The following is an 11,283-nucleotide window of genomic DNA, read 5'->3' on the forward strand; positions in this document are numbered from 1 at the left end:
CATTTTTAGTATTTTTTACAACAATAAGCAGCTCCACATTAAATATTTATTACAAATCCGACTAAATTTCGAAATAAGATTAATATTTATAAAATTTTTTTGCATTTTTTTGGTTTTGTTTGCTCCCCGATAAAATACACCTTGTATAATTTATAATAGTTTATTTTCGAAAATATATTTGTTAGACTGCGATTAAATATCGCGAATTTTGATAATCAGAATAAAAACGTTCAATACTCGATTTGACGTGATACGACACGCGTTTACACAGTCAATCTGCAATGTTCTTAACTATCAAAGTGTTAGGTAGAATGAAAATGTGAAAGCTTTTTGGTGTAATGCATTGATGTGGTAAATCTATTGAGTAATGAGTCGAGAAGATCGTAGCGTGCGTCGCCATCGTGAAGGTAAAAAGTGACCGGAAGAGGAAATTTCTACCGCAATTATTATCACCGCCGAATACCGCAATACCACTAAAGCTATTAGATAAAATTGCATTGAATTATTGAAATTTCCAGAATTTCAAATTGGTAGCACACACGTCTCTAACTCTTTCGGCTATTCGATCGAGTTTAACATTTTGTTATATTATTTTTTTTTATCAAGCGAAATTATTCCAATATGAGGACACCCCTCGGTCTGACACAAGAGGACGGTGCATCGAATTTATATTCCGTGCTTCTAGATTACAATATACATTTTTTTGGACTAATTATCAATCAATTAAGGTAAATCGAAAACAGTACTGTACTACAGTAATATTTTCGATTGTTTAAATTAAAATACATTTGTTTTAACGTTTCTGGCCAGTGATAACTTCGAGTTTAATATCTTCATCTAATAAAATATTATATTGAAATTGATTAATATTCGAAGTATATTAATAAATATGTAATTTTTAAACAAATGTATTTTGTATTATTATTACTTTAATAATTAAACTATTTATCGTTTAACTTTTTCTTAGCACGAGTAAGTTTTCATTTTTGTTTAATAAACGTTTTTGTTTAACTGAAGAATTTCGTTAGTTCTGCGTAGAAAAAGAAATATGCTCACTCGCATAAAAAACGGAATTGTCGATAGGGAATCTATAATATTCAGAATATATTATATGAAACAGTAGCATGTGGTTGTTACAGGAATACATGGGTTTCCTACTATTCATCGAAACACCACACTCGATCCCGACTCGACTGTAAAATTGTTCCTCTTCATCCTCCATCTATCTAACCTTATTCTCTCTCTCTCTCTCTCTCTCTCTCTCTCTCTCTCTCTCTTTTTTGTCTTTTATATACTGCTCGATACGAGTTACTGCAATATTTTTTTTTGCAATAGCCCGAGGTTATTATATTTAAATCCCAGGGAGTAGTCTCGCATTGTCCTACGTCCTGGTTGATGTGAAAACTCTGGGAATTTTATATGCCGAAAACATCTGTTTTTGAAGCAAGTTCGTCTATGTTTCACCTTTTTCTTTTTTTTTTCTTTTTTTCTTTTTTACATTTCTACATTTCGAACAATTACATGTATATGTCAAGATACCAATGAATGGTATTTCATATATTTTTTATTTATTTATTGTACATATCGCATGTATTAAAAATTTCAATTAAAGCGAACTTATTTACAGATAAATTTACAAAAAAAATTTCATTATTTTATTATAACGTGAAATAATAAAATTAATTAAAGAATAATATTGAATAATTTAAATAAAATTCCTCTCGTTATAACATGAGGTATTAAAATCATTTAAAGAATAGCATTGAATAGTTTTTATGAAATTTTGTATATGTTTTTTAAAGTAACTCTAATGTGTGTGTGTGTGTGTATGTGTGTATGTGTGTGTAAGAAGAAATATATAATATATATACTTACATATTTTTTGTTCTCTCTTAACAAGAAACAAAAGGCCGAAATTTGTTTCGATGATTTTGGAAATCTCGTGTATCATATATCGCGTATCGTATATCGTAAACAATACGATATGTTGAAATATGACGCGTTGTCTAATCAATATCAATTTCGATTATTCGACTACACGAGGCATCGATTGATCGAACAATATACGGTATAGTATATAATATTGCTTCTATATTCCCGAACGTATTTGACTTTTTCTCGATCGTTTGAAATTATTCTATGAACAGTTTTGAAGTTTTATACTTCTTTTTAAAACGTAAATGTTGTTCAAGGTAAAATTTAAAATTCTTACTTTACTATAAGTGACACTATAATTACCCAATATTATGTATATGCTATATATTATATTACCAATTATTATTTGACCAAATTCTTTTTGAATGAAGAACTTTAAATGAACGTAGTATAACTTGATATCTACATGGCAACCAACGTTCTTTACCTTCGTGTATATTCATTTTTAATTCATTCTATATGTTATATTATTCAAATAAAAAATTAATAATATGCATAATATAGCAAAATATTAAAAGCTGGATCCTGCGGAAAATTTCGTCATTTATGGAAAGGAAATTTTGTTTTATGCTTTCGTAATATTCCGCGGAAAGATTTGCTTATATTTTGTCTGAAAAAATTTATGAAAATAGTCGATTTTATGATATTGCTATTTAAAAAGAAACAACGCTACGTTTCGTAAAAAGGGTTATGTCTTTTATATGTTGTATTATAGTATGTATGGAAAATAGTAAAATTTTACTTTATTATTTCTTTCATATTGTTACTGTTATTATTATTATTAATGTATCATTCACGTTTATATGTGTGGTGGTTATGTGATATAAGAAAGAAAGAAAAAGAAAAAAAAGATGGACAAAAATTAAAAACACCCAAACACAAAAATACGTAGTATACGTAAATATATTCCATATAAAACTATAATAGAATGTTAACAAGTATGATTTCTGGGTCTGTGGCAAACAATATCGCATGTTGAATCACACACATGAAACATATTAAATAAATTTCATTCGAAAGTAATTAGAATAATATGAGAAATAAATAATAAAGAGTAAATCCATTCATAAGCAATATTTTCGACGATAATTCATTGGTAAATAATAGTTTAGATCAAAGTATTAATAAATAATGAAAAGCCATTATAAAGAATCTTATGAAAACAAATAGAAATTGGCATATTACACGAAGTATAGATATTTGAATAAATTTAAATGCATGCACTTTGGAAGGGTTAATAGTAAATAAGTATTGTAATCTTGTTTCCTTTTTTTTTTTTTTTTCTTCTTTTCCTTTTAGGAACAATATGTCAATTAGCACTGATAACTTTTTGTTTTCTTTTATTTCATTACACATGTCTCGAAAAAATGATCTTTTCGTAGAATCATAAAATGTAAACGGTAAAACGTTAAGGAAGGGATACACGCGTGCTTAGTTCAGGTTACAAAATATAATGCAGTTGTTTTCTAGACGAGATAGTTAGCCCTCAGGCTACTTCCGCGTTCTCCAGCTTCGCGTGTACCATAAAGCTTCCAGTAAATCGACCGTGAGCTTTTCCTTCTTTCTCTCTCTTCCTATCTTTGCGCATACGCGTACGTGGAAAAATAGAAAAGGAGAGAAAGAGAGCCAACGAGTGGTAAAGGAGAAAGGGGATGGAAACCATTATTGAAATGCAGTAAATGACCGTGAGTTTCAATTGCCCCTCGACTGTGCCGGAGGAAAGAGAAAAGCGCGTTTCCAGTTTTCTTCTTCCTGCTTTCTCTCTCTCTCTTTCTCTCTCTCTGTTTCGGTCTCTATCTCTTGCTCATTCCTTTTCCCGCTCGATCGGCCATCACACGGATGGTAGAAAATTACGAGAATTCGCGAATAATTCGCCCTTCGAAGTATATGACAAAAAGAGAAATGAGGACATATAGTAAAGTGCTTGGGATATCGACTGCTCGCTTTGTAAAACTTGTTCTTCTGATAAAATTCGTTTTGTGTAATATATAGTTAAATATCGATCTTACATTAATGAATATAAATATGAGTGAGCGGTACTTTCGCAAATTTATTCACGATTAAAATTCCATTTATTTCGCGATAATATAAAAAAAAGGTAGAAAAATAAATAGGAAAAAAAAAAGAAGAAAAGCAAGTAGGAATTAAACTATGGAGAATCATCAATCCGTTTTGTACGATAACGTTGGACGACGTTAATGTGCTTGTCCATTGACTGTACCATTTCAACCCTAGAAATTTACAAGGTCTTGTTCAAAGTGTACCGGAAAAAAGATACCCAAGTTCGAAATCGTTTTTCGTTCGATTTTATTTGTTTATATCTTATTCGAAATATTCAACTTCTCGATGATACTTTTCTACATTCTATTATATTTCCTTTACGAACATATTGTTACGCTCTAAGCGTCGAAAAGTCGCATAATCGTAGAGCTCCGATATACGAGCAGAATAAAAGTCGCATGACGCGTAGGGAAAATAGATTTCTCGCGTAATAGAATATTTCATTGCTGGGAGAGAGAGAGAGAGAGAGAGAAAGAGAGAGAGAGAGATGATAGGGGTGAGGGAAAAAGGAGAACAAAAGGTAGCAAAATACAATCATTTAACTTTAGGTAACACAATCAGAGAGACAAATGCGATATATATATCGCGTTTCTCATATAGCTATAGTAGAATTTCAATGGAGCACATGATATTCGGCGATTCGCAGACGTCGGTAACGAAATTGGACTGGCGTGTCACTGGCATACCAATAAGCGATACGCGGAAAATTCTCCAAGAGTGCTTTATTTTCTCTGAACACAACGACGAGACTCGATCTGTTCGCGAGCGTGTATTTATCAACGAACTTTTCCCGACCGACTTTTTCCCGACTTCCCTCATTTCTTTTCCTTTTTCTCTTCATCCCTTTTTTTTCTCTCTCTCTCTTTTACTCTATAAGTATGTATATGCTAGCACATAAATATAGATATATAATGTATATCACACACAGGAACTTGATCTTTTAAGTGGTACCAGTCGAGGACTTGAACTCGTCATTATTTTCGATCAAACTCGCACGAATTCGTGATGCTGCTCGATTTGAAGAACTCCTGATATATCTTTTATCCTACTTGGAAAAGCTTATTAATTGCCATTCGTTTCTATTTAATATCTTAATTACATATTGAAAGAGAAAGAGTAGTAATAGTAATGAAAAAGGTAAACAGAAAGAGATGGATGATTAGAAAGTATAGTATTTAAATTTTCGATATGAGTCCGAATGAAAGAACGTTAATAGGATACCTCTTGTAGATTGAATTTTGCGAAATTGAAATTATTAAAAAGAAATAAAAAAAACTATAAAAATAAATATCCTCGTTTCATATTTGCATATTCCCTTTCTTTACGGTGACAAAGTATTTGTTTCAACAAACTTTCAACGGTATGATTAATCGTTTACGAGGACAGTTTAATTTTATCTTGGAAATGTAACATCACGTGAATGGGGGACATTACGCTCTTATTTATCATTTAAATCTCAAGCTTTTCCTTTCGTGTTTTTGGTCATTCATTCGGATTCAATTGTATTTCGTTAATATTTTCGTTTTATTTATTTATTGAATTTTCTGTTATCTTCTCTATAATAATCCACACGATATATAGATATTAACTTATTTATCAAAGAACGTAATATTCGATCATCCCCGACGCAACTCATTAAAATCAGTTGCCTCTTCCTCACACACTTTTTTCCCTTTTAGTATCGTATTAACGAGGATAATAATTGGTCCGTCATTTCGCGACTTAATCAACTCGCAAAGTGATCCTCACCCTTCTCGGCATTTTTTTTTCATCATTAAAAGAATGCGTAATAAAAGGAAAGCAAATATCAATAGGGAAAAGATTTTTTCGAAGGAAATGAACGGTAATAAGAAAAATGGGAAACGTGAAATTCGTTTTGTCCGTTTTCTCTTCGCCTCGTTCCACAGGGAAAATAACTCTTTATCGAATGGTACTTGAATTAATATACTCGATATTAACAGTTTCTTCTTTCCCTTTTCACCGAGTAAATAATACCAAAGATACTTATCCAGCCAGGAACAGAAAAAAGCTTTATTTCTCTTTATATTTGTTTCACCCTCTTGATGTCTACTTTACTTGTTCCCTCTCTCTCTCTCTCACTTTCCTTCTTTTCTTCATTTCTTATTCAGCTCTTCTTTAGTTATTAATTGGTGTGCAGTTGGCTGTACTCTTCTCTCTGTATATGTGTTTGCCGCGAAATCTTATTACCATTGTAAAAGTTACCGTGATTTTTCTTTCTATAAATATAAGTATATATCTTTGATAGTACGGTAAACGAGTAGTCACCGATATATCGTATATTTGTGATTTGAGTCGATTAATACGATTACACCAAACTTTTCCCAGACAACTTACTTTTACTTTTCAATTTTTCCTTCCTCCCCCTTTTTTTTGATTTTTCTTTATTTATTTTGTTGCTGTTATAACGTATGCGCGAGCGCGGAAAATTAATATCCGTCATTCTCTTTCGATTGTTTATAGTTAAATTCTATAGGTATATGATAGTAATGACAATGGAATCAAATAGAAAATTGCTATTGAATTCATAATAATAATGAACTTTAAAACAAGAGAATGTATAACAATCCGATGTGAAAATTAACGGTATATACAAGTCGTCTTTCAATATAACTTTTGAACTTACGATCGGTCATGAAATTTTTAAATTTAAAACGATCAAACAAATCGTTAAGCATTAGTTAAAGCTTTTCAAACTTTTTCCTACGTATCAACTGTTAGCTTGTTTTATACAATTCAATATAAATTTTCTTTTAGTAAAATTACAAATTTTATAGTCAATTACTCCATTATCATTTATACACTGGGCCAGGGTATTTGTAAAGTGAATTTTTCTCAATGTTACATGGTAAATTATGTGAAATATTGACGGGACCGTCTCTGTTCAGTGAAAATATTTCGAATTAGAAAAAAAATTCATCCTGATGCAAACGGAAAATTGCGCGATTCGCGAATATTCGTGTAGGGTGATTCAATTTTTAACGAGCGTGTCGTATCTACGCTTCTTTAGCGTAATCCTATACCTATGTAGAAAGCCAGTAACGTAGACGAGCGATAGTCGATATTCTATAAACCCCAAACAGTACCTAATGGATTTTCTTGGTATATATATGTTTTCTCTAAAATGCCTGGTTAATTTACGTATTATCCAGTTGTTTTATGAATAACCTGAAAAATACAGTTTAATTGTATAACATTTATATATACATATAAAATATATTAATATATTATATACATATATTTAATATTATTGTATTGTATATTTAGGTATGCATATATGTATGTTGTAATACATATGTGAGATTGAATGCACGCATGCATACATATATACGTATACACGTACGTACACATATACGTGGTATAAACGCATCGATGCTTTCGATAGTCCCTTGCACGACTTGCTTGTGTGTCATCGATACGCTTGTACTATGGGATACTGCGTCTGCAAAAATATTCTCTCGAAATCTCGACATCGTAGCAACAGAAACAGCAGCTTCGCTCGAGGCCCCTCGTATTGTTCTGTGAAAATTCGCGTTTGAGTTCGTATTCGGAGTCCGACATTTCGAGCGCTTTTATCCTGTTCTTCCTTCCTATTTCTTTTTTTCCGTTCTCTCTCTCTCTCTCTCTCCCTCTCTCTCTCTCTCTCTCTCTTATCGACCAATCGAATCGAAATCTCTAAGGATCCGTTCGTTGACGAGTAATCAACTATGCGTTACGTTTCAACATTTCCTGTCGACCTTTTCAAAAGGTTCTTGCATTATTCGTAAAACGCATCTGTATGTACGTCTTACTACTATCTTTTATTTATGCAATAATGTTACGAGATAGAGAGTAACATAAACAGAAGTAAAAGAGAGAAGAAGGATAGAGAACATAACGTATAAGGTACTTACTTACTTATTTGTATATACGTTGAAAAGAGGCAAAAAATCTATGTAAATGTCGGCGGCGGGGGGGGTGTGTCGCGTATTTATTTGCAACTACATATCAAGACTATGTAGATGTAGATAGATGTATGCATGTATATGTATATATATATGTATAACGTAGTAGGTGCGGTCTTCGTAAGTGATTACAAGCGGTACCAGAGAGCCAGCTCGCGTTTATCAACGTTACAGTGCAGTTTCCCGCCTGTCTCCCTTCCTTTGCTATTTTACTTTTCACCGAGCTTCGCTACCGACAAATTTTATTTGCTTTATTTATTTTAAACCAACTATATCTTTATGACGTTAACACGAATTATCTCAATATAATAATGAGAAAATCTGAACAAATACTAATGATTTTGATTTTTTTTATCTGACACGTGTTTTTTTTCCCTTTCAAATCTATCAAGTAAATATATATTATATTAATAATTTTTCTATCGATTATTTATTTTCGATGTTACAACGATAAATCGTAAAAAGTATAAAATTAATATACTGATTTAAATAGATTTCATTTTCTATTAAACGTACGCTAACGGTGAAAAATATTAACAAATTTAAATATGAAATTTGTATAAATTACAAAAATATTATATATAAATTAAATTTTGTTTTCATTGATTTTTTAAAACGAAGTAAAGCGGTCAGGATAATCGGATAATGGCATTGAATTTAATACGAATGTAATGCGGATGGCCTATGTTGGTAAAAGCTCATCGACGAGAAAGTATTTCTGATATGGAAATCGGAGGAGAATAAAGCGTACTGCCGTATTTTATATTTATCGCCATATAGCACCGTGGATAAAGCTTCACGGTATTTCGACAGTTCGATAAATTTCGATTCGCCGTTGGTGGTTATGGTGTTGGTGTGGGTTGTTTTGCAAGGTCGTTCGTGCATTCGACCGCGCGATCATCGCCGTTGCTTACCGTGTAACTCGTACGCAGCAAATTTTCTATCATTATGAGAAAGGGAAGGGGTAAGGGGCGGTTCTTCCGGGGAACCTTGCCAAACAAAGCAGGGAATTTCGCTTCTTGGTGTAGGGCCTCTATTATTTTCCAGATTTACCGACTAGATAGGCCGGTTTCCTTAGTAGACCGGTGTTAAGGTGCCTGTAGAAGTTCATCTTTCTTTACTACTCGTATTTTCTTTCCTCTACCTTTTAAAGCGATCAAGAGACTATGTAGAAAGTCGTTAAGTTTATGATAAGAATGCAATGCAAACTTCAAATAAAATTATCGATCGGTAGCATTTTTATATATTGTATTGTTGCAGTTAATTTAATGGTATCGTTTCGCGTGTCCATGTGTGTGCGCGTGTGGTCATGGGAAAAATAAATGGCAATTTTCTTTAATCGATATTAGGGCTACCAAGTTACAAACATTTTCGAATAGTAGTATATCGTTTGTAATTATATTACATCTCAATTATTATAGACTTGAATTTGTTTTTTGATTATGTTTGTTTTTGTTTGTTTTTATCGTATCATCGTATATTACGTATATTACATATTTTCGAAATAAAGTTTTTCATGATATTTCCGATGAAACCGTATTTTCTCTTAGTATGTTTGTATATACTAGAAATACATAGGATAATCGAAGTTAAATATTTTCGAGGGTTCGCTTCGTGTATATACAATTCTGTAGGTAATGAGCTCTCGCGTGGGCGAATGTTTTCTTTAAAAAATTGATAATTCAGAGATGAGTCTGATCTCGAGTATAGGCTGTCCTACCATTGCTAGGGTCTTCTTTACATTTATTATGTATGAGCCTGATACGTGGAATTGATTTTCCCTTTAAAAATGACCTGTAATATTCAGTATGCTGTGCGAGCCCTTTAGGGCATCAATTTGGTATAACGTGCGTTTCAAATTCATGCATGAATAATAAATCCGTGTACACCTACCGGCAGTAATATGTACATGCGGGTCGGTAAACGAGCGATCGTACTAAACTCAACTTTTTTTCCCCCTTCTTTCTACCAGCCGACGATGCGATCAAGCTGGATCTCGCATGAAATGATATTAAAATGGCATACCTTGCCGAGCTCGCGCTCGTTTTCGAACAATGTATTTCTCCGTTAGAATAATAAGTACGTGTACACATACGTACGACGACGTATCCTGCTTGTGCTGCTTGCTATTCCGTAAACTTCGCAGTACGCTTCGAATAATAAATCCGTGGGATATTACGTATCATGGAAGAGCGAGAAAGAGAGGAAGGAAAGAAAGGGAGAGGGAGAAAGAGAACGAAAATGAAAACGAAAAGGAGAAGAAAGAGAGAGAGAGAGAGAGGAAAGTATAGCCTAAATTAAAAAAATGATTTCGCGAAAAATAGGATAGTCCGTCTTCGTGAGAGAGAAGAAAGAATACTATGAAGAAGTTAAGAAAGATTGTACGGTGAACTAAGAGAAAATAGAGGGAGAAAAAAAAGAAAGAGAAAGAGAAAGAGAAAGAAGGAGATAAAGTTCGCGTGACGACCGCAAGAACCAAGAGGATTTTGAATTTTCAACACCCCCATCCTCTTCCTCGGTACAACTAACTTTTGTCTTTGAAAGTGTATGTACATTAAAGTCTTTGTAGGTAAAGCCAGACTTCTCCAAGCGGACTCGTGCATCTTGCATCAGTAGCTCTAAGAGATGAAGGAGAAAATAGAGAAGGAGTAAGAGGAAAATGAGAAAGAGAAAGAAGAGAAGGAAGGCAGTTAGAAGGAGGCCGACCACGCGCGTTGCCTGATATCGCGGTGTTTCCTAATTAACTCCCTGGATTTCTCCTCGCGCATACGGCCCGTTGCAGTGTCATTATCCTCGTACTATGCTTCTCGAAACCTAGTTCCGCTTTCAAGCTGAAGAACCCGAGAAGCGTTAAGTGCATCGATTGACGCGTATACCTTACCCACCTGCACATAAGTATATCTATATAACTACATTCATATACATGGACACGTACATTCACGAAAGCATCTATATGTATACGTATACATGCATACTTGCATAGGATAATGTCTTGCGTGCACGTCCGACTTCGTTTTCCAAAGTACGATGTACCTACCGGCTCAGTATTCGCCTCTATCGCTTTCGACTTTGCACGCCAACCTGGGTTCTCGACGATACTTAATGGATGTCTGCGGAATACCTTGACACCGAATTTCCGCGCTTTAGCACCGTCGTAGATTTGCGTTTGAAAATTTGCTATGAGATTTAAAGAGCGTTCTCATGTGTTTATATATATATATATATATATGCATATGTGAGTCTATTTATGTATGCACTTATGTGTGTTGTATCACTGCTACCAAAACGTTATCTATTTTTCTTTTACTATTATTTCATTCTTTAA

This window comes from Polistes canadensis, unplaced genomic scaffold (assembly GCF_001313835.1).
Source record: "Polistes canadensis isolate GaletaPanama2010 unplaced genomic scaffold, ASM131383v1 scaffold_3, whole genome shotgun sequence".
Lineage (NCBI taxonomy): Eukaryota > Metazoa > Arthropoda > Insecta > Hymenoptera > Vespidae > Polistes > Polistes canadensis.